Source organism: Helianthus annuus, chromosome 5, assembly GCF_002127325.2.
Source record: "Helianthus annuus cultivar XRQ/B chromosome 5, HanXRQr2.0-SUNRISE, whole genome shotgun sequence".
Taxonomy (NCBI): Eukaryota; Viridiplantae; Streptophyta; class Magnoliopsida; order Asterales; family Asteraceae; genus Helianthus; species Helianthus annuus.
Window position 1 is genome coordinate 53,058,300 of NC_035437.2, and position 25,752 is coordinate 53,084,051.

Below are 25,752 nucleotides of genomic sequence, written 5' to 3' on the forward strand. Positions count from 1 at the left end.
TATCCCGTTGAAAAAACTTCAAAGGCCTCTTGAACTTTCTTTCATGACCGTCTTTAAACCATTTTGAATGATCTTCTTTCTCAACATTTGATTGATTTACTTGTTCAGCTTCTTTTCTCAAACACTCGAACACATTTTCATTTACTGCTTCAGTCACCTTTTGACGTAACTCATCTCTGTTTTCAGCTGCGAAAAACTCCATCAACGTTGGAAGTTTTGATGTATCTTCAGGGACATCCTCATTATCAGAACAGTCCTCTACTTCAACCCTATCATACTGATCTGCATCCTCAACATAGTTATACTTGTAATCTTTCTGTTTATTGATATCAAAAGATTCCAGATCAGCTTCCAGATCAATTGGATTCTCAGGGTTTACATCATTTAACATCTCCCTATACACATCTAGACAAAAGAACAGGGGTTCGTGATGCTCTACAATCTGATTCTTGCTCGACTCCCCCTTTCCCCCAGCTTCACCACTTTCCTCATTTACTGTGTCGTTCAGCAAATCTTCAACGACTTTTTCTTTTGCAGTTTCAGTAACTCTCACACCAGAACCTCCTGCAGCATCATCATCATCATCACCTTTTGAACTGTGACTGCTTGCAGAATAAACAAACTCTTCCTCATCATCATCTTCATCATCCTCTTCTTCTTCGCCACCAATTAACTTTGGCGATTGAATTTCTTCTTCAATTATACCCGGAACTGAGGATATAGGCATTGGATTATCTACCACCATTGAAGGCACAATCGACATTTCAGAACTTCCTTCAACAACTTTACCTTTTTCTTTCATTTGCCTTTCAACTTCTGCTTTACGTTCAGCACGAAGATCATCCAACTTTAATTCTTCATACTTTTGTTCCACAGACGTCTCCAACATACTTTCCACAACCCTATTCAGCATGTAAAACTTATGTTCATGTAGTGCTTTAGCAGCCATAAGTTCTTTGTTCTTCAGCTTATAGTACTCGTTCTCACTTTCCCGATGACTCTTCTCCTCTTCTAACTCAGACACTCGAACTTTCAAAACATCAATTTCTGTCTGATCAACTTCAATCTTTAATTCCAATACTTTGTTTTCACCTTCTAATCTCTGCACTTTTCCATTAAGAAACTTTTCTCTTTCAGAAATTCTCTTACATTCATCTATCCACTTTCTGTTTTCTGCTATCACCTCATCAATTCTCTTTTCCAACTTCAAGACTTGAGAATTGTTTGCAAAATCAAAATCAACATCCAGCAAATTATCATACGGTATAGCAAGACCTTTACTTGAAGAACCATGTTGTGTTTGAGCAAGAGGAGGTGTACCAAAAAGATTTTGTGAAGAATAATATTGTTGATGTGGAGGTGGTGATGGTGGAAACAGAGGAGATGGTTGTCGTTGTGGAGTAGGTTGTCTGGGTGGTGTTGAATGTGATGGAGGAGTGGGTTGTTTTGGTGGTTGTTGTGGTGTTGGTTGTCTAGGTGGTGATTGATGTATTGGAGATTGTGGAGGTGTTTGTTGACGTGGAGGTGTTGATTGTGTATGCATGATCTTTTGAGGACGCTTTAAAACTTTTATCTTTGGAGTAGCCTTCTTTCTTCCTCCAGCTTTCTTTTTACTCTTAGGAGTAGATTGAGATGCAGAAATATGTTCTGGAGACGGTTCATACGGTGCATCTTCTTTCTCTTCTCTCCTCCTCTTTCTGAGTAACTTCTCTTTTTGTATTTCCTCTCTCATTCGCTTTTCACGTTCTAGTGCATCAACTACCTCAAACACAGACTCACTAGATGAACTAGTAGTGTCTTTATCAACATCATCGCCTTCAACACTATCTATCACTTTCTCTTTCTCCTTTTGAACCTCAGAAGTAACTTGCCTATCAACAAAATCTGCTGCTGTTGTGAACAAATCAGTCTCAATTTCAATATGAGCTACACTAGCCACCTCCTGTTCCTTTTCAATGTTCACCTCAGGACCTTCTTTTTCAGACTCATCTATTAGCATAGTTTCAGTCTTCTTCTTTTGTTTCTTTCTTGACTTTGACGAAGAACCTTCACCTTCGACTACCGGAGATACAAGTCTACGTCTACGCCCAGACTCCTTCACAAACCATTCATTCTTGATTGGTTTGTAACCCTGGATTATTGTCAACTCTGCAGCATACAATGCTTCTTTCATTTCTTCTTCATTTCTCCAGTTTTGATGGTTTTCTGGATCAGGATCCACATAACTTGCATCTTTAAGTAAACCAAAGTTTTCAATCACCAACTCCGGTTCTGGATGATGAGGATGGTACTTGATCAAGTTCTTCAATGAGAAGTTAGACATATGTGCTTGAACAAGAAGATCATCTTTAATATGTCTGTCAATACCAGGATACGCACGATCTATCATCATTTGAACAAAGCGTGGATACCTCCAAACTCTAACATCCGACGCTAGATTTTCCACCATATAATGAAACACGATATGTGAAAAATTGTATTTCTTGTTCAAGACCAAAGCAGTTAACATGTTCATCTGATAGTCTCTCATTTGATCATAACTTCCCTTTGTGTGACTCAGGGAAATCAGAATACAATGTATCAAAAATTTGAACGACTTCTGGAATTTTGACTTCAAGTAATTTCCAGTATTCAGCGTGCTTCTATATCCCAAACGCAGCATACAGCCTTTCACCATCTTCTCTGGAAATCTTGTTGGATAATTGGCTTCATCAGGAAAACTCATAACTTCTCTAACCAATGCCTCGGTCACCAGAATAATCTCTGTCTTTCCATTCACTTCAACTTCTGCTGAAATCACTTTGTTTTCCTTGTCATACTTAGCACTGTTCCAGAATCTGCTGATATGTGATCGATATAGTGGCCTCTGTTCTGTCATGGCTTTCTTTACGGGAATGCGATCCATATAGCTCAGAATACTGCTAAATTCAGAAAGCAGTGGACATTTCTCCACATCCAAATCCACACAACTGTTATGGACTGGATCAAACAACACGTTTGTAGAAGCCTGCACATTCACAAACATCAAGACTTAGAAAAAATTCCAACTTTTGAAACTTGACCTAAAAGCGGTCCAACATGGTGTCATAAAAGCGAACTAGTCATTATTAGACAGAAAAACGATTCAAACCATGTAATACCACAAAAGCGATTTCAAACATCTTACAACTCTAAAAGCGACCCACCTATATTGACTGAAAAGCGGTCCTAAAGAAAAATCACAAAAAGCGATCCACCTCTAGTCATATAAGCGGTTTAACACTAAGATGCCATAAAAGCGATTCCAACCTTTGTTCAAATTGGCGGTCCTAACAGGTTACACATAAGCGGTTCAACAAGTTACACATAGGCGGTCCTAGAGTGTGACTTATGAGCGATTCAAGAGAGGGCCTATGAACGATTCAAAGTATGTTCTATGAGCGGTTCTGAGCAAACTTACGGTAAAAGCGACCCTAAACACAAAAACATGTAAAACAGTACTAAAACCTAAAATTGATTCTACAATCAGATTCTATGTAGAATTCCGAACCTAAGGGTGTTTTTTTATTCTGCCATACTATCCTAAATCACCCTAGATCTGAGATTGAAAGCACTAATTACCGACAACCTCATCAAATGATCAAATAACAGCAAGTAATATGTAATACTGCTCTCAAAATCATCATACGATGTTGAATCAATCAAGTATAATCAGAAAAATGTCTGTTAAACACACAAAAACATGAATCGTTCATACTCACCTGCCGACAGACTCTGTTTAACACAATAGAATAGAAATTAAAATCAAACATACCTTGCCCATGATGTAAAAGATAAGGATCTATCAAAAATACAAGAAATCAGGGCTCAAATCAGCTGGAATCTTGAAGAACACAAACAGTTTATCTTGGATCGCCTCAGAGACACAAGCGTATGAGCGGTTCAATAATGACAGAATAAGCGGTTCCAGATGCTTTTATATGAAGGTATGGACCGCTTATCCGTCAGTCTCTTATAAGCGATCTCCAAAGACAAATGGCCATAAAAGCGGTTCATGTATGTCCTAAGAGCGGTCCTCAATTTGTTTTTCAAGAAATTTCATTTTGAATCATTTTTCAACATTTTCAATTTCCCATGTTTGCACCCAGTTGACCAGGTCCAAGTTAATGACCCTGTTCAACTGATTTGACCTACCAAGTCCAAATTAATGGCCCTGGTTGATCGAAAATATGAAGTAATTTGCCGTTTTGTTCTAAAAGTAGTTCAAATTAATGAACCTTTTGAATTTTCAAACACTTTTGCACAACTTTTCTCACAAACATCATACCAGATCTTGTTGCAATCACAGCTTACCCAAACCTCATCAAATACCGACATGTTCAGCACACAAGCTTTGAACTTCCAATCCCCAGTATCAGTTGTCGAAACTAAAATGAGAAAAGAAAATCTTTTTGGGTTTAAAACTGTACAAACAAAAATATACACACACACACTATTTTTTCGAGCGTGTTAAGGGATCATATCAGCTTCTGACAGAACACAAGCACCGTTAAGCTTATTTCATTTTAAACATTTAAGCAATTCGCGTTAATTGTCGGTATATTGGTCCATTTTAAATTCTCACAGAATTTTCAAACTGTTCGGGATACGTTAGTAGTGTTTTAGAGACTTAAACGTCAACGTGTGTTCCCACCTCAGTATATACTCCTGTATCCGGATCCCAGTATTCAGTCTTACAGGTGAATATACCATAACTGATATCTGTTAGGGGGTAAATGCGAAACCGTGAGAGCTCAGGTCAGAACTTCCGTTCAGCAGAGAGATGACGGCTCGACTTTTCGGTGGGTCCCCTTTAGAGGATCTTTTGCATTTCAACAGCAGCGACTATCAATTTTATTGTTTCATCAGCATGCTGAGGGTGAAGCTTATGTTTCAAAGCTTTTTGCATAAAGTATTATCCGGGGACTAGGTCAGTATTTCCATACAGCAGAAGTCCCGGGATAATACCCCAGATATCACCGAGTATAAAGACCTAGTATCTCAGAATACGGGACCTTTCAAACAGGATTTCAGGGGTTACCTATATATCCTGGAGGTGTTCCCCACGAAAACGCAAGTTAAATTTAGTTTATATCCCAAACTGATCTACTAATTTTGTAAGAACCTACCGGCACATCTTTAGCGAGACTGCTTAATTGCATTTTTCATTACATATCTTTAGCGTACTGTGCCTGTCTAGCTGATGTACTATCATTTCCCCTATACTACACAGCTCTTTTTTTTATTTTTTAATGTTTTTGGATTTTTTATGATTTTATCATGTTTTTGTACTTTTCTGCGAATATCTCCCCCTAAAACTAAAACATATTTTTGTGTTTTTGTTTTATAAAGAAAAGCAGGAAATACAACTGTACAGACAAAAGTTGACAACATGATACGGTTCAAGTCAGATCGCCGCCCAGCTCGGCTTCACACTCTATAACCCTCCCAGATTGCAGATTTTTTAACCCATTTAACTTCAAAAGATAATAAAATCTCTTTTTATCAAACGGTTTCGTGTAAAAATCAGCTTTCTGATCATCGGTGCTCACATGTTCAATCCGTACTAGTTTCTTTTCATAACAGTCTCGAATAAAATGGTGACGGATTTCTATGTGTTTCGTTTTTGAGTGATGAACCGGATTTTTCGTGACATTGATGGCCGCTTCATTGTCCACAAATATTGGAGTATCCAAGAATTGCAGGCCGAAATAGCGCATTTGCTGTTGAATCCAGAGAATCTGAGAACAACAGCTAGAGGCTGAGACATACTCAGCCTCACATGTAGAAAGCGCGACTGCAGTTTGCTTCTTGCACTGCCAGGTAACAAGCCGAGTTCCGAAGAACTGGCACCCAGCAGTGGTGGACTTGGCGTTCTGTTTACAACTACCGAAATCTGAATCAGCAAATCCAGATAATGTAAAATCACCCGAGCGAGGGTACCACAAGCCGATGCTTGGGCAACCCTTCAAATACCGTAGAATTCGCTTGACGATTGTCAAGTGTGATTGTTTCGGGTTCGACTGGTATCGTGCACACAAGCATGTCGGGTACATGATGTCAGGCCTGGAAGCTGTAAGATACATCAACGAGCCAATGATTGATCTGTATAACGTTTCATCCAGCTTTACACCTTGCTCATCCGGACATATACCATGATTCTGTGCCAGGGGGGTTGACGCAGGACTGCAATCTGTCATGTCGAACTTTTCCAGCACGTCCTTTACATATTTCGATTGATGAATGAAAATTCCGTCGGGTAATTGTTCAACTTGTAACCCAAGGAAGAATTTCATCTCCCCCATCGAACTCATCTCAAATTTCTTCTTCATCACAACTTCAAACTCTTTGCATAACTCGTCATTGGTGGAACCAAAAATGATATCGTCGACATAGATCTGCACAATCAGCAAGTGGCCAGCTACTTCTTTTGTGAACAGGGTGCTATCTACTGTTTCTCTTGTGAACCCGTTGTCCAGCAAGTAGGTTGATAGTGTCTCATACCAGGCTCTCGGGGCCTGGTGTAGACCATATAGTGCTTTATCCAGCAGATACACCTTGTCTTTGTTTTGCGGATCTGCAAACCCTGGTGGTTGCCCCACATAAACTTCTTCACGAATCTTTCCATACAGGAATGCCGATTTGACGTCGAGTTGATAAACTTTGAAACCTTTCCATGATGCAAAGGCTAAGAAAATGCGGATTGCTTCGAGTCTCGCAACTGGCGCATAAACCTCTTCATAGTCTATCCCTTCCTGTTGGCTGAATCCCTGAACCACTAACCGTGCCTTGTTCCTTACCACGACGCCTCGATCATCTCTTTTGCACTTAAACACCATTTTGTTTTTATCAGCTTTTGGTCCTTCGGCAGATCTACTAATCTCCAGACGCCCAATTTTTCAAATTGTAGCAGTTCTTCCTGCATAGCATTCACCCAGCTGTCCTCGGTCAATGCTTCTTTGTAAGTCCTGGGCTCGATCTGCGAAATAAAACATTTATAAGAAACTTCCTTTTGCATATCAGCTATATCAGAATAAAAACATGTAAGTGCACTATCAATCTGGTGTCTCGTCTTAACACCACTCTGTAGGTCGCCAATAATCTGTTCTGATGGATGGTAAGACAGTGTTCTCGGCATCACAGTATCTGGCACCACAACTTCCGATTCCAGATTTGAAATATCAGGATCAACGATTTGATCAACAGTCTCCTCTGCAGTCTCATTTGGTTCCTCGTCATAGGTAGGAGCGGGTTCCTCCTCTGAGTCGTCAGAAACATCAAATGACGGAGCTGGTTCCTCTGGTTCCTCTGGCGGGATGTGAACGGTTCCACTCGGTCCTGCTTCATCATCGTGAGTACCCACAGTGGGCGTAGGAACTTCTAGCGGGCTAGACTCTGGCTCTTGTGACTGACTCTGTTGATACAGGTACATGAGAGCAATTTCCTCCTCACTCGGCTCGGACGGTAGATGAAACGATTCCCAGAGTTTATCATAGTCAAAAAGGAATCTTTGTCCGGGAAGTTGTTGTGACGGTGTATGCTTTTGACAATCCACATGAAGAACCTGAATTACCTTCCCCAGACATGGTACAAATACTCTCTTTAACGGGCTGGCGTATCCTACGAAAAATCCTTCGTTCGCTTTCGCTCCAAATTTTCCATCAACATCGATGAACGTACACGGAGAGCTAAAAGGTTCCAAGAACTCAAGATTTGGCTTATAGCGATGCAACAACTCAAAACATGTCTTTTTATACTTCTTCACTGTCAACACTCTATTCAACGTGTAGCAAGCTGCGGACACTGCTTCACTCCAGAAAAAGATTGGAAGCTTTGAGTCAGCCAACATAGTACGTGCAGTCTCGATCAGGGTTCTATTCTTTCTTTCAGCCACGCCGTTCTGTTGTGGTGTATATGGCACACTAAATTCGTGAAGAATCCCTTTTTCATTGCAGAATTCGTACATTTTGTTGTTTTTGAACTCAGTTCCGTTATCACTTCTAATTCTTCTGATCGGCAACTTGTACACTGTCTCCATCTTCTTGAACAAAACCATTAACGCCTCGAACGTCTCATCCTTCTTCTCCAAGCAAATTACCCATGAAAACCTTGTGTAATCATCCGTAACCACCAGACAGTAAGAATCTCCACTGATGCTTTTTACGTTGACCGGCCCAAAGAGATCCATATGCAATCTCTCGAGAGGTAACCGGATGGAGTTGAGCATCTTTGTCGGATGAGATTTTCGTACCTGTTTTCCTTTCTTACAAGCAACACAATCATCTGGTAAATGAAAGTTTTTAACATTTACACCTTCTACTAAGTCATTATGCACAAGAAAGTTCATTTTTCTAATATGTATGTGGCCCATCTTTCTGTGCCACATAATTGAGTCTTTTTCGGTTGCTTTGGCTTTTGTTACAAAACACTGTTTTTGAGGAGTTATTGATGTTGCAGCGCTCATATCTAAGATATACAGATCATTGACCCTAGGTGCGCGCAACAAAACTAACTCATCAGGGACTTTAAACCCCGGTTTTAAGACCAAACATTCAGTTTTAGTAAAGTGAACACTAAAATCTTTATCGCAGATTTGCGATATACTCAACAAGTTGTTGGTCAGCTCAACTATATAATTGACTTTATCAAACGAAATAATGCCATTGGTGAGCATTCCTTGACCAACTATTCTACCACCTTGATTGCCTGCAAAGCCCACATAGCTTCCATTGATAGCTTTCACATCATATAGCAAAGCCAATGATCCTGTCATATGCCGCGAAGCTCCACTATCCATAATCCATCGAGAGAGCACGGACTTGGGCAACTCCTGCAATCAATTCACAAACACATCAGATAAACAAAGAAGCCCATGATCTTTTAACCTCAGACACAGTACCAAAAATCACATCACACTGTTTTGTTGTTATCGGAAAACTAAATGTGACTTTTGATTCAAACTCCTTTTTATCTTGTTTCGTGTTGTTTTGAAGTTTCGGAAATTCTGACATGCGTTTACCGAGTTCAAATTCACATTTACTCACATCATCTTTCACACCTTTTGTCTCAAATTCCAATTCTTTTTCCATCTTTTTAATCTCATTTGATGATTTAGTTTTTGCGATCCATGTTTGTTTATCACCAGTTTTCTCTCTAAAGTAAAATGTCGAAGTCTTAGGAGACTTAGAGGATTCGCCAATTTCAAAAGTCGATTTTGGCATGTCCTCCGACTTCAATCTTTCACCACGTTTGAGAATTCTGATTGGTGACACAAAAACTTGCTTGTCTTTTGCAACGACCGGTGATTTTGGTCGAGGTTTTTGAAAATTTTGTTTTGTGAACTTGTTGTTTTCAAACTTAGGTTTTTCAACTTTTGGTTTCTCAACAACCTTTTTAACAACAGGTTTTATCACAGCAGGTTTCTCAAACACCTTTTTACACTGTTTTGCCATGTGGCCGACTTCATTGCAGCGATAGCATACACGTTTGTCATATTCGACAAATGTGTTACTCACAGTTTCTGCTTTCAGCTTTTGCGCTGCATTGAAGTCTTCCACGGCCTTTTGACTAAAAATATAATCTTTTTCGATCTCAGTACTCGGACCACAAACAAAAACATCATCAATTCTCTCTTTCGGCTTTACCACCTGTTTAGCCATCCTTTTCTCGAATCCAATACCTTTGTTCTTTAATTTGTTATCTCTGTTTTTGCCTTTACCCACTCCCACTACTTTTTCTAGACTAGTAGAGCATGATAATCCAACTGACTTGTTCAGTTTTGCCAAGAAATCACTTTTCTTTAACTCATTTACGCTCAACTCGACCATCCTAAACACTTTCTGAACAGACTCAAACTTAACACTCTGAATCGGAAACTCCGTGTTGGAATAAAGCTTGTCTGATCCAATCATAGTATAGGCTACCATAATCGAATCATCATCCGTACTTTTATCCTGGTTTGTCAAATAACGGTCTAAAAAATTTCCGTCTTCCTCAGACTCACTCCCGGACTCCACTGATTTTCCTGTTCAGATTTTTCACTATCATCGTCCAACACCTGATCAATAACATTTTTGACAACCTGAGATGAGTTATCAATGTCAGACGCACTGAAAGTGATATCTATGTTATCAGGTAAATCATTCTCAATTGTTTTCAGTTTTATATTTAAAGCAGCTTCCACCCCATCTGGATATTTCTGTGTGTAATGATTCCACATTGGGGGTGGAACGCTGTTAAAGGCGGGTGTAGCATGTGGCTGTTGTGGTACTATTTGCTCTAAGACATAAGATGATGCCACGTAACTCATCAGTTTCTTATCAATTCTATCATTTTCTATTTTCGTCAACTCAAGCTGTTTTCGCAAAGATGCGTTTGTATCCAAATGAAAGTTTACTTCTCTCTGTTTATCAAATAACGTTGATTGAGCCAGCTTGGTTGCTTTGTCATTTTCAAAACTTTCTTTTTGTATGATTTTAATCGACCTAGATAAAGTGTCGTAGGCTTCTTTTAATTGTTCTAAATCAAATTTCATCATATCAGCATGTTGTTTCAAGTCTTGATACATAGTGTCTTTTACAAGGCACTCCGTGCACGTTTGTGAACAACGTTGACACGGTGTATCAAGGATTTGAACCTTTTCACCTAAAGCCTCATTCTCACAAGCCATGTTACCGACTGGAATTGACTCTGACTCAGACACTTTGACCTTGCTGATTTCAACGGCTTTAGTTTCCTCTAGACCAGACTCTTTGTCAACTGACTCTGGAACAACTGAGTCTACCTCTTTCAGTTTGCTCATAAGCGCTTTATCGGCTATCTCCTTCAGAGCTTCCTTCGTCATTTCTTTTGACACGTCGATTATCTCCACAACTTCATCTTTCTTTGCTTCGAATCTTGGACATGTACCAGTTCTTGGGTCTTCGAAGAAATCTGCAAAATTACCAAATACATTAGGAGGTAAGATAGATTTCATAGTGTAAATAAATTCCTCCCTTCGAGATCCGAAACTAAGATCATCAGATACAACTTCTTCAGCTTTAGCAGAATCTTTCACGGAATCCTCTGTAACAGCTTCTGGAATTTCTTGATCAACGCTTTCAACAACTACTTCACTCCCAATCTCAGGAACAGACTCAACATTCTCAGTAACTGTTTCTTCAACCACCTCAGAATCAGAATAAGCAACATCAGCAGCTTTTCCATCAACATCTTCAGAAACTACGACTTCCTGCTCAGCATCTGACTCGGTAATCTTTGTCACTTTAGCCATCATCGCTTGATCGTCTTTTCCAGGAATGAACTTGTCCCAACTAAATCCAGATGCAACTTTTTCATCATCCTGATTTACGATCAACGCCTTCTCAGGTTTGTTTTCGATCTGAGGTCTTTGAACTGCAGGCTGTTGGTTTGGGCGATGATATATAGCTTGCTTGTAGTAATCGTTGGTGAATGGATTCTGATGATTCTTGACTTCACGATTAGGACATTCCCTCTTAAAATGACCTTTTTCTTTACATTTGAAGCAGGTGACTTTGCTTTTGTCAAACACCAACTTCTGATCCGGTCCTGACAAACTATTTCTTCCCGTGATTTCCATAAAACGCTGAGCTCTCCGTACCAAACTTGCCATTCCCCACTTGATATCGATCAATTCCAGCTCCTCCGGGTCTATTTGATCGTAATCCTCTTTGGTCATGTCAGGATTTCCGATCTTGCCCGCAACCAACCCTTCATATGCCTCCAAGACCAATCCCAATAAAGCAATATGTTGTTTTGCTGCAGTTTCAGTAATCTCATTACCATTTTTGATGTTGATTGCTATATTACAATGCACCCCAGTCACAACTGTTTGTTGATTTGATCCACTAGAACTTTGAGGAGAATTATCTGAAGCTTTTGCGTTCGGCTCATAACTTGCAAATTTTGTTGTTTGATTTGTCTGATATGCGTTCGGAGTAACAGGAGAACTACTATCTGCACTAAAACCCGTATGAATTTTTGGACTTTGAACGTTTGTCATTGCAGGACTGCTCTTGAAGTACAGTGAGACATCTTGAGGTATGTTTGCCGAATTCATTTTCTTAATCTTCACTAACTCTAGTTCATGCGCCTCTATCTTTTCAATAAAATCACTCAAGCTGTAATTGATAAAATCAGTACTATTCTTCAGCATCATTAAGTATGTACCCCACTCATCGTAAGGAAGAGCATCACAAAGCTTATCAATCCATTCTTCGTTCGGTTTTACAATATCCAAACGTCTCATCTCCAACACTAAATGACAATATCGTTCGATCAGCTGTTTCGTTGATTCACCTTTTATCCCAGTAAATATATCGAACTCCTTTTTCAGCAACGCTGTTTTGCTCTTGATCATCGACGCACTACCCTTGAACTTTTTCTCCAGTGAATACCATATCGATGCAGAGGTATCTTTATGCGGTAAAAGCACTAGGATATCTTCTTTTATAGCTTGCTGCAGGATGCTAATCATTTTCTTCTCAGCCTTAAATTCTACCTGCTCTGTATCTGTTAAGCTTGCAATTGATTTCTTATCCCCCATCCCGTCTACCGGAGCTACATACTCTCTTTCAATCTTGATCCAACTCTCCAAATGATTGGCTTGTACCCAGTTCTTAAACCTAACTGACCATCCCGAGTATTCATCTAAACTCATTAATTTTGGAGGTTTCTGCATCGTGCCCAACTCATTTTCTAGATTCACATTCTGCAAAATGTTGGTTTGACCTTGAGTAGCACTCACACCTGAGAACATGTTGTAGAAGTCTTGACTATCCATTTTCTGATTTTGCGAAAAATTGTTCAAACTGACAGAAAAGCGGTCCAGGAGTCTGTCAATAAGAGCGATTCACAAAGTACACTAAAAGCGATTCTTAGGATGTACTAAAAGCGATCCAACACTTTCACTAAAAGCGATCCACAGAAGACTTTGCACGAAGAGCGATCCAGACTTTGCGCTAAGAGCGATTCAGACTTTGCACTAAAAGCGATTCTCAGAATGTACTAAAAGCGATCCAGCGATTGACTTTTGGAGCGGTTCACAGGAACTTTTGAGCGATCCAGAGGTTACAGAAAAGCGATCCAAGGGTGACAGAAAAGCGATCCAAGGGTGACAGAAAAGCGGTTCAGCAAAACATACTTTCAGGTGGTTCAGAAAAGCGATCCAGCACCTAACATGAACATTTGGAGCGATCCAGAAAGAAAATTATGAGCGATCCAGGAAAAATTTGCACTCAGGAGCGGTCCATATAAGCGGTTCAACGATGACGTCAGAGCGGTTCAAACTTCACGAGTGTTTTTGACCAACTTTTAATCCGAATTTTTGTCCGAAACTTTCAAGGGTTTACTATTACTATATTTTCTACCTACTGTCCAAAAATCAGGTCATTTTCACCGATAAATCAGTCCAGATCTAAAACAGTCTCAGAAAAAACACTCCGTATCTAGCACATAGCTTACAACTGGCTCTGATACCAATTGTAGGATCGAGTATGATCTCACTGAGGAGTCAATCTAAGCTAGAGCCTGCTAAAAACGTGGCGGAAACACGTTTAAGCATGATACTAAGGTGTACGGTACAGAAATGAGTAGAAAACAGAAATATCTTCACTTTTAATACTTTTACTTCATTCAGCAACGATTGACAGAGAGTCAGCACTTCGACATACAATTCAAGACAACCGTTACAAATGAACTAGAGATCAGGGTATTTATAGAAAACAGGAACCGCTTATGTGACATGTCCACATAAGCGATCCAGCTTGGTTCGCTTTTGTGGACAAGTGTCACAAAAGCGGTCCAGCATACAAACTATCATATAATTACACATTTAACCCCTGATCTATTACAAAATAACCTATCTAGACCATATACGTTAATCTAACTTCACAAAGACGCAGGCTTTAGACATTATGCACCAACAGGTATCAGAGCTCTGATCATAGCGAACTAGGATTCCTTCTCGAGTCTAGACTATGATCACTAGGGCTCTCACGAAAACATTTTTACTGCATACCACTTAAGTCCAGATCCAAAACGTTTTTACAAACCAATGTTGAGCACATTTTATTTATTATTTTTAGGCTCAGTCTTGGAGGCTGAGGCTCGGTCTTAGAGATCGAGGCTCGATCTAAGAGATCGAGGTAGATGGCTAGTTGGACAAGGAGGCGTAGGCTCAGTCTTGGAGGCTGAGGCTCGGTCTTGGAGGCCGAGGCTCGATCTAAGAGATCGAGGTAGATAGCTGGTGAGACTAGGGAGAATAGGCTCAGTCTTGGAGGTTGAGGCTCGGTCTTGGAGGCCGGGGCTCGATCTAGGAGGTCGAGGTGGATGATAGAGCAGTCTTAGAGACTGGGAGGAATTTGGCTAGTGGGACTAGGAGTGTCAGTCTTAGAGACTGGGACGCTAGTGGGACTGGGAAAATTTTGTGATTTCTTACTTGGTGACTTATGTGATTACCTGATTGTGTGACTGATGATTTGTGCATGTTTGTGTTTATGTTAAAGACTCATGGACTCGCCAGGCACCGGCGATTCGGACACCACTGGACCTATACCTATAGTATCAGATGACCTAGCCTCTTCAAAGCACGAGGTGCACACGTCGTACGTTTCTAGCACTGATGAGGACGACTTCCAGCCCTTTGCACTACCTGATGGTGCTGGTGAGCCTGCAGATGGCCCTCTCGTTGAGTACCTACCGTTAGTGGAGATTCCTGCTCCCATACCCCTAGCTGTTTATCCTGCGTATGATTTACTTCTTGACGCCGAGGCTGACGGCGACATTGATCTGTATGATGATGAGCCCATCGAGGATGAGATCCAGGGCGAGGCCCTTCTTCCTGCTGGCGATCTTCTGATGATCGCTGATGCTCCCGCCGAGGATTCACCCGCACACTCTCCGGTCCCAGACTCCTTTGAGTCTGTGGCATCCGCACCTTCCCACACACTAAGCGCACAACACTTTTCGCATGGTTCAGATCCTGACCAGGCATCCTCTGTTGCTCCTATTCCTAGTTTTGTGTTCGACCATGATGATGTGGCGGATTCTGATCCTATCTTTCCCCCGGGATTCGACCCGGACCAAGATATAGAGTTCATACCGATGGATCAGCCTATGGAGGATCCAGTCGACCCAGGTGACCCAGTGGATCCCATCGACCCCGAGTTTGACTTTGAGATGGCTTTTGATGATCCCGAGCCTGCCATGGCCCCTGAGCAGGCAGCTGCTTTAGACCCTGCGTTTGAGCATGACCCAGTTCATGCTGACGCACCCCTTATTGAGCCTGTGTTTGCTGACCCACCTGTTGATGATCACCCTGTGGATGTTCCGTTGTTGGAGGGCGATCATGTCGTTGCTGCTGATCCTGTTGATTCCCCGCCTGTTGTTGATATACCTGTTGACCATCCTGTTGATCACATTGCACCCGTTCACCCTTTTGTTGCTCCCCCACCTGATCCCATTCCACTAGAGCCCGAGCATGCACTGTTCGCGGCACACATGGATCCACCAGATGAGCACGCACAGCACGGGTGGATTCCTGCTGATGATGATGTTCCACCTATTCCCCCTCACATCACTGATGCACGACATGTTGATTTCTCTTTTCCAGTTCCTCAGTTTACACCTCCAGCATGACCTGGAGAGGGTTCTTCGGCCCATCCCTTTGGGCATGTGCCGACGTCTGTCCCTTTCATGCCACAGTTTCCACCTGTTTTACCCCCTGTTTCCCCATTTCATGTGGCACCTTTTGATCCCACCAGTGCGCCATTCCTTTGGTCGTCACCGCCTGTCATGCCACCGACGGACCCCTACCATCCCTTCCATGTGGGGCACACTATGGAGGACGTGTTGATGTCTTTCGTTTTTCAGCAATGAGTCACACACGCAACGCATTCAGGAGCTTGAGAGAGCTCAGCTGCCACCATGTCCGTGTCACGCTCAGACACACTCTCCTTTGCAGCCTTCTCGACCTGTACCCCCCAGATTATGCTGCACGCCTCTTTGCCCTAGAGCAGCTGGTTGCTTCTTTCATTCGTACTCAGAGAGCCATGGAGGAGGACTGGCTCCAGTTACGTCGTTTGTTTTACACTCACTTTCCCCCTCCTCCACCGCCATCTGTATAGAGCTCATCAGTACCGTTTGGTTAGACGTTGGTGAGAGGACCGCGATTGCTTTTGACTGCACAGCATTTTTGGAGACTACTTTCTGATTATGACTTTTGTTGATTATGTACATGGGATGTAGTGACACTGATTTGATATAGTTTTTGGACAGGGGTGATGTAGCCCCTAGTTGATTGATGATTGTATGACACTGTGATGTACTGATACACTTACTATGTGGTCTCGATATATGGCAATCGCAGTATTCTCATCATATTTGATGCTTGATTGATTATTTATGTTTTGAGGACATGGGATGTTGTGTGAATGATATTTGTGATAAGAGATGATATGTGAATGATATACTGATAACATGAGATGTTATGTATTATTACTATTATTATATACGTGCACTTTACTATGGCCTGACCGACGTAACACATCTTTAGAAGATGCCGCCGAGACGTCAACAACCACAGATGCCTACCACTCAGGCAGAACTCCAGCAGATCATTGCTGCTGCCATTGCACAATACGCCGCCTCTCAAGGAGGGATTAGTGGAAGCAACTCTGGCAACACTGGCAACAACAACAATCCACCTCATGGTAACCCTAAGTCATTAAGACATACCATGACCTAAATGGATTTCCTTAGCAAGAATGCTAATGCCAATCATATGTTATAATGTATGTGCAGGGTGCACCTACAAGCAGTTTTTAGACTGCAAGCCCGTCAACTTTGATGGCACAGGAGGTGCCGTCGCCTTTGTTCGTTGGGCTGAGAAAACTGAATCTGTTCTCCGCATGAGTAAATGCGCACTAGATCAGCAAGTCACCTATATCTCTGGGCTATTCTTGGATGGAGCCCTATCGTGGTGGAATTTGCAAGTGCAGACGCTTGGTGAAGCTGCTGCCTACGCGCTGACCTGGGCCGAACTGAAGGAACTTATGCGCAAAAAGTACTGTTCCCGTGCTGAAATCCAAAGATTGGAGACAGAGTTCTGGCATTTAAAGATGGAAGGTCCAAAGATCGCAGAGTATGTTCAGAGGTTCCACGACTTGTCACATGTGGTACCCTACATGGTCACTCCGGAGTTCAAAAGGATTGAACGTTTTATTTGGGGATTAGCTCCTCAAATCATAAGCATGGTCACCTCTTCCAAGCCTGCGACTATTACGAAAGCGATTGATTTGAGCGTGGCTCTTACAGAGGAAGCTATTCGCCTGAACAAGTTTGATGAAGCTGAGCCAAAGAAGAAGGAGACTGATGTGGAGTCATCAGGAGGTAACAAGCGGAAGTTTTCGAACTTCAAGCAAGGCACTATCGGTGTGGTTAAGAAAGGGGAATCAAGCACGCCAGCTCAGGTCACAGCTGGTAGTGGAAAGAGAGGAAAAGGATACATGGGCACCCATCCCAAGTGTAATACCTGCCAGCGCCACCATTCTGGCCGATGTGGTTTGAAAATTTGTGAAGCTTGTGGAAAGACTGGCCATTTGAAGGATTATTGCTGGGCCACTATGGGCCAGAGAGGCCAGGGAGGATTCGGAAACAGAAACAACCGGGGTGGAAATGGAAATCGCCCACAAGGAAACACGGGAGGCGATGGAAATCGGGTCAATAATGCTAATCAAGCGGGCGCTGTGAATCGTAACCAGAGGAATAATCAAGCTGGAAATGCTGGTGGAAATGGGCAAAGATCCGGATGCTTCAACTGTGGTGATCTTGGGCATTACAAGAGGAACTGCCCGGAGTTAAATCAAGCTCGTGGTTGAGTATTTAACCTTGAAGCAAGGGAAGCGCGCCAGGATCCCAATGTTGTCACTGGTACGTTCCCTGTAAACCAACGCTATGCATCCGTTTTATTTGATATTGGCGCCGATTATAGCTTTGTGTCGTTAGAATTTAAGAATATGCTTGGTTTAGCCGCTAGTAAGTTAGACATTCCGTACTCGATCGAATTGGCTAATGGGAAGTTGGTAGAAGCCAATGAAGTTATCAGAGGTTGTGTGATCGAATTGGGAGAGCGTGAGTTTGCTCTGGATCTACTACCAGTCCAGTTGGGAAGCTTCGACGTGGTAGTAGGAATGGATTGGTTATCAGGCAACAAGGCAGAATTAGTTTGTCACGAAAAGGTCGTTCGTATCCCAACCGAAGATGGTGAGACCATTGTGGTTCACGGAGAGAAGCGTGATACGCGTTAAGGATTATCAGCTGTCTCAAAGAGCGAAAATGTTTACAGAAGGGATGTGCTGCCTTTCTGGCACACATTGTAGATAAGAAAGCTGAAGAACCAAAGATCGAAGACATCCCTGTCGTGAGGGAATATCCAGAAGTCTTCCCAGAGGACTTACCTGGATTGCCGCCTCAAAGGCAAGTGGAATTTCGCATCGACTTAGTTCCAGGCGCCGCGCCTGTGGCTAAGGCACCCTATAGACTTGCTCCGTCTGAGATGCAAGAACTGTCGACACAACTTCAAGAGTTGTTAGACAAGGGATTTATCCGACCAAGCTTCTCGCCTTGGGGAGCTCCAGTTTTGTTTGTCAAGAAGAAGGACGGTAGTTTTCGAATGTGCATTGACTACCGGGAGTTGAACAAGCTGACGATCAAGAATAGATACCCTCTGCCAAGGATTGATGATCTGTTTGACCAACTGCAAGGTTCAAGCTTTTATTCAAAGATCAACCTTCGATCTGGATACCATCAGTTAAGGATACAACAGGAGAGTATCCCGAAGACAACCTTCAGAACTCGATATGGACACTACGAGTTTCTAGTCATGCCGTTTGGGTTGACAAACGCACCTGCAGTGTTCATGGATTTGATGAATAGAGTTTGCAAGCTATATTTGGATAAGTTCGTGATTGTGTTCGTCGATGATATCTTGATTTATTCAAAGACGAAGGCCGAGCACGAACAGCATTTAAGAGCCATTCTGGAACTGCTAAAGAAGGAACAGTTGTATGCCAAGTTCTCTAAGTGCGAGTTTTGGCTACGAGAAGTACAGTTCCTTGGACACGTGGTGAATGGAGATGGAATCCATGTTGATCCCACAAAGATTGAAGCGATCAAGAATTGGGAAACGCCAAAGACGCCAACTGAGATTCGGCAATTCTTGGGTTTGGCTGGTTATTATCGAAGGTTCATTGAGAATTTTTCAAAGATCGCTCAACCATTGACGCTCCTCACCCAGAAGGATAAGAAGTTTGATTGGGGAATCAAATAGGAAGAAGCATTCCAGATATTGAAGGATAAGCTCTGCAACGCGCCAATATTAGCATTACCAGAAGGTACTGATGATTTCGTGGTATACTGTGACGCCTCACGTCAAGGATTGGGTTGTGTGTTGATGCAACGTCAAAAGGTTATTGCTTACGCTTCACGCCAGTTGAAAGTGCATGAAAAGAATTATACCACACATGATTTGGAACTTGGCGCAGTGATTTTCTCTTTAAAGATCTGGAGACACTACCTTTATGGTACGAAGTGTACAATATTTACAGATCACAAGAGCCTACAACATATATTCAACAAGAAGGAGTTGAATATGAGGCAAAGACGATGGGTTGAGCTATTGAATGACTACGACTGCGAGATAAAGTATCACCCAGGGAAGGCGAATGTGGTCGCCGATGCCCTAAGTCGAAAAGAGAGGATCAAGCCCATAAGGGTTAGGGCTTTGGAGATGGTTATTCAGACCGACCTTTCCTCGCGCATTCGTACAGCGCAGAAAGAAGCTCTCAAGGAAGGGAACCTTGAAGAGGAATATCTCCGTGGTATGGAGAAGCTATTGGTACCAAACAGGGAAGTAACGTTATGTTTTGAGAAAAGGAATTGGGTTCCTTTGTTTGGAGGTTTAAGAAAGGTTATTTTCGATGAAGCTCACAAGTCACGGTACTCTATCCACCCAGGAGCGGATAAGATGTACCAAGATCTTAAGGATTATTATTGGTGGCCTAGGATGAAAGGCGACGTGGCTGTTTATGTGAGCAAATGTTTAACTTGCGCAAAGGTCAAAGCAGAATACCAGAAGCCTTCAGGACTTCTGCAACAACCGGAAATTCCCAAGTGGAAGTGGGAACAAATCTCCATGGATTTTGTTACGAAGTTGCCAAGAACGCCAAAAGGCCATGACACTATTTGGGTAAGAGTGGATCGATTGACGAAGTCAGCACACTTTTTAACTATCAGAGAGAAAGATAATACGAGCAAGTTGGCCGAAATTTACATGAGAGAAATTGTTACACGCCATGGAGTACCTCTCTCAATCATCTCTGATAGAGACGAAAGGTTCGTATCAAGGATTTGGCAATCCTTCCAAGAAGCTTTTGGCTCGCAATTAAATATGAGCACCGCGTTTCACCCGCATACCGACGGTCAAAGTGAGCGAACGACTCAGACTTTGGAAGACATGCTAAGAGCATGTGTTATGGATTTGGGCGGTAGCTGGGATAAGCATTTGCCTTTGGTTGAATTTTCATATAACAACAGCTACCACACCAGTATTGGTGCTGCACCATTCGAAGCTCTTTATGGCCGCAAGTGTAGATCACCGCTCTGTTGGTCTGACGCAGGTGACAGGCAATTGGTTGGTCCTGACGTAGTCCAGGAAACCATAGATAAGATTGCACAGATCCGAGATCGCATCAGTGCGGCTCGTGACCGTCAGAAAGCTACGCGGATCGAAACAGGAAACCTCTAGAGTTTGAGGTTCGTGATATGGTTTTGTTGAAGGTATAACCCTGGAAGGGTGTGGCATGCTTTCTGAAGCGTGGAAAGTTGAATCCGCGGTATATTGGTCCGTTCAGAATTTTGGAAAGAATTGGGACCGTAGCATACAAGTTGGATCTACCTGCTGAACTAAATGGTGTTCACGATACATTTCACGTATCAAATCTGAGGAAAAGTCCAACTCAAGATACCATTGTCATTCCTACCGACGAAATTCATGTTGACGACACGCTCCACTTCGTTGAAGAACCTGTTGAGGTTACGGATTGGAAAGTGGACAAGACCCGCCGGAGCAGTGTCAAGCTCGTCAAGGTTCGTTGGAATGCCAGACATGGTCCTGAATACACATGGGAACGTGAGGACCGGATGAAAGAGAAATACCCCCACTTATTTCCCAAGAACCCTGCAACTAGAAGCAGAACTTAAAATTTCGGGACGAAATTTTTCTAACGGGGGGAGAATGTGACAACCCTCACTAAACCAGGTATCCGTACGACTTAATTAATAATAAATTGCTACTTAATTACTGTGCTTACCTGAAATTACTGATGAACTGCTACTTGAATTCTGATACTTGTACATATCTTCATCATAATTTAATTACCGTCACTACATTATTTAGATGCTGAACCCTAGTGACAAACATGATGCACAAAAGCAAAGTAGCACTATGAACGGATAACCTATTGAACATGCTGATAAAGCCAGCATCAGGCAGACATTGCCTCTAAGGCCTGTATGAGCCAGGAATATTTTATTACACCCATAGTGAGTGTAGGGATACAAGGGTTGTAGAACTGCGTCTCTAGGAATAAGTTACGATGACTGGATGTGCCTAAAACATACACTGAGCACAAAACATAGCACTTTAATGAACAAATCAGCTTCTAGCTAGCTAATAAAGTGCCAAAACATGAGAAAAATATTACTAGACACTTTCCAAAGTGTCGGGAATAAGTTGTGTCACTAAAAAGGGCATTAACGACACTTAAAAGCTTTGTTAAGCGCTTTAACGGATTACTATCCAACCGAACAACCGGACTTTACCCGGGACATGAAAATATTGCCATAAACATTATCTGTCTTATTCTGAGCCAGTTAGGGTCCCTGAACACCCTAACACCCGCTTTAATGCACATCACATAACAAACCGAGTTAACTATTTAACTAACCTAACTAAACTAACTCTAAGCTAACTAATACTTGGGAACAAACTAGAACCCCCCCCCCATGGCCAATTTCGGTCCCCATGTAACTAGAACATGTACCATTTTCATTATTATAATAACTTGTGTCCCATATCAACAAGACACATAACCTATTGGTTTATAAACTCTAATTTGCCTATAAGTACCTTATGATGCACAAGAGATCATTCACCATCCATAACATCACAAACTCTCTCTCTTTCCCTCTCTACCATTCTCGGCCGAACACCCCCCTCCCCTATATCCATTTTCGAGCTTCATCTTAACATTCCAAGCATACACAAGCATCAAGGATCCCGTATTAGGAAGCTTGGTGCAAACGGAAGGCGAAGGACCTCTTTCTCTAGCTTTTATCCACCTCATTTGCGCTTAGATTCTTCCATTGCCTCGAGCTAGTGGTATGTCACTTCATACACCTTCTTGAACTAATCTAGAGTGGTTAATATGATGTGTAATGGTTAAAACTCGAAATCTTGCAATTTGAAGCTTTAAAGTCTACTAAAAAGCATGTAAAAGATGGCTAAAAGATCATGTAATGTGTAAATGTTGTAGTATTTATTTTGTGAGGTTATTTGAACCCAATCTATGTTGTGGTAGCTCGGATCATCATTTAACCCGGGTTGGTCGTGATCACGAATCATGACATAAGGATGTTTTGAATAAAACAAGGGTTAAAAGGTGAAACTCTACCATACACAAATCATGAACTTGTGTAAAAGTGTTTTACTTGTGACATGGTATTTAAAACTAGCAGATCTACGTATCTGCACGTGGTATTTTCAAAGAACCACGTATCACAAAAATCATGTTTTCTAAAAACGGATCTTACACTTACAAGTATGATTTTTAGAACACACAAGTGTGTAAGCACTTGTGTAACACAAAAGTTTCGACAAAATAACAATTTTTGTAAAAATGAGGAGAAGTTGTAAAGACGGATTTTCTCTAAAAACGAGGTTTTTACGAGATCGAATTACTTTATATGAAGATCCGCTAAAAATAAGGAGATTTACACTATAATTTTAGAAAAACTACAAGTTCATGTGATTTATGCGATTTACATACTTGTTAACTAGTTTGTTGTGATGAATGTTGTTTTGATCGAATAAAGAAAATTGTTGAATTGATTTGTAAAAGAAAATGATACGCTTGAAAGCGTGGCCACCTCTACTTATAGAGGAAACTCTGGCGAAATTTTTCTAAAAACCTAACACTTAGAAATATTTTCACTATAAGTGTTAGAAATACTTTTTGACATGTTTTCGAAATATAAGTTTCGCCACGACTTTATTTACAAATATCGGAGGTGGGATTTTCACAAAATTAAACGTGATAAATATATATTTATTTAGTAAATACATTTTCTCACAACATTATTTGTCACTATTTTGTGAAGTGTATAAATATTATTTTTAGAGTAAAAATAATATTTACGAACGTTAACGAATCCAAAATAATACGAACGCTTTCACAATAAATATATAAGTTACACCGGTAATTACTATTACCACTCGATCGTTAAAACATAACTTACTCATTATACGGAAATATTTATGAACGCGTAATCTTTGTCGACGTATTATTTTTGGGGAAATTATGTGAAATGAAAATATAATATTTTTGAGAAAAATATTTTTATTCTGGAATTGGAAATAAATATATATTAAGTAAGACTTAATAATATATTTCGAGCACACATGTATTAAATCCCCCATCCTTGGGAAGGAAATAATTACCAAGTATGCACAGCATGTAAACACGAAATAGTTGTCTAACTGTTTCCTAAAACGAAAAACATAAAGCTAAGGCACGGCCGTCCGTCTAATAGAGTTAGTACATGTAGGTCGTTGCACAGCTGCTTGACTTGGAGTATACTTGGTAGAGACGCACCGACGGTGAGTTCATGTCCCCCTTTTCTCTTAACTGTTTTCAGTTTTCTAAACTGCGGGGGTGAAATACATGTTACAATGATTATGTATACTTTATACACGGTATGGTTAGCGTAAGGAGGTTTACTACTTTAGATCATGTGAATGGGTAGGCGGAAACTTGAGGTCATTAATCCTCAGGGTAGGACCGAGGGGCAGGAGCGATAGATCTATTTGGGTGTAGCGAGCCCAGTCCCAGGCCCAGCATAACGGACCTCGGGATGACTTTGTACCCGACGCATAAATCTGCTAGGTTTGAGCCTTCCTACTTGCATTTCACACATATCAATGGCCTTGCAAACCATTCGTGATCTCTTTTTTTCCTTATTTGCTACATTCCAGGATTTTTACACAAACAACGGTTTATTTACTCACTTACACATGAACTCGCTCAACATTATTGTTGATTTTTCAACTTACATGTATTTCAGGGAATTAAAGGATCTCGCACGGTATGGCACGTTTTCCCGCTGCACTAGTACGAGGTCATCCGGGGTTTAGGGAATGTGACTCTTTCCTGGACAAGTCACAGTCCTTAAACTGTGTTTCTGTTATGTTTGAGTTTGTAATGTTTGTTGAACAAGGTTATGTCGTTAGGTTGTGTTACCGTTAAAACAATGTTGTGGTTTTCAGATTTTAATACTAAATTAAATGGATGATCTTGCATGGTTTTTATTCATATAGCTTTGTTATGGTTAAGCTATGGTATTAAGAAGTCACACCAAATTAACCACGCTTCCGCAAAGCCAGGGTGTGACAGAGATGCTCAGGTAGAAGCATTGAAACCAGAAAACGTCAAGGCTGAAGCCCTACGCGGCTCAAGGCAACGGTTAGAACAAAGGGAAGACGGCGCCTACTACGTAACCGGACGCATTTGGGTTCCACATTATGGCAACTTACGCGAGCTGGTAATTGATGAAGCACATAAGTCTCGCTACTCGGTACATCCAGGTTCGGATAAAATGTACCACGATCTTAGAACTACGTACTGGTGGCCTAGCATGAAGGCCCACATAGCAACTTACATCAGCAAGTGTTTGACCTGCGCGAGGGTCAAGACGGAATACTAGAAACCATCAGGCCTACTTCAGCAACCAAAGATACCACAATGGAAATGGGAGGAAATTTCCATGGATTTTGTTACTGGCCTGCCTAGATCCCAGCGTGGGAACGATACTATTTGGGTGATCGTGGATTGACTCACGAAGTCTGCTCACTTCTTGGCTATTAAGGAAACTGACAAGTTCTCTACATTAGCAGACATTTACTTGAAAGAAGTTGTTTCGAGGCATGGAGTACCAACCTCTATTATCTCAGATCGTGATGCATGATTTACTTCAGAACTATGGCAAGCAATGCACAAATCTTTTGGCTCCCGGTTAGACATGAGCACAACTTACCACCCTCAGACGGATGGGCAGTCTAAGCGCACTATCCAGACTCTAGAAGACATGCTTCGGGCGTGTGTTATCGATTTCGGCAACAGCTGGGAAAAACATCTCTCGTTAGTGGAGTTCTCGTATAACAACAGTTACCACACCAGCATTCAAGCCGCTCCATTTGAGGCATTGTACGGACATAAATGCCGGTCACCTCTCTTTTGGGCAGAGGTGGGCGATAGTCAGATAACAGGTCCAGAGATGGTAGTAGACGCAATAGAAAAGATTGCACAGATACGACAACGTATGGCGGCAGCTCGTGACCGTCCGAAAAGCTACGCAGATAAGCGCAGGAAACCGCTCGAG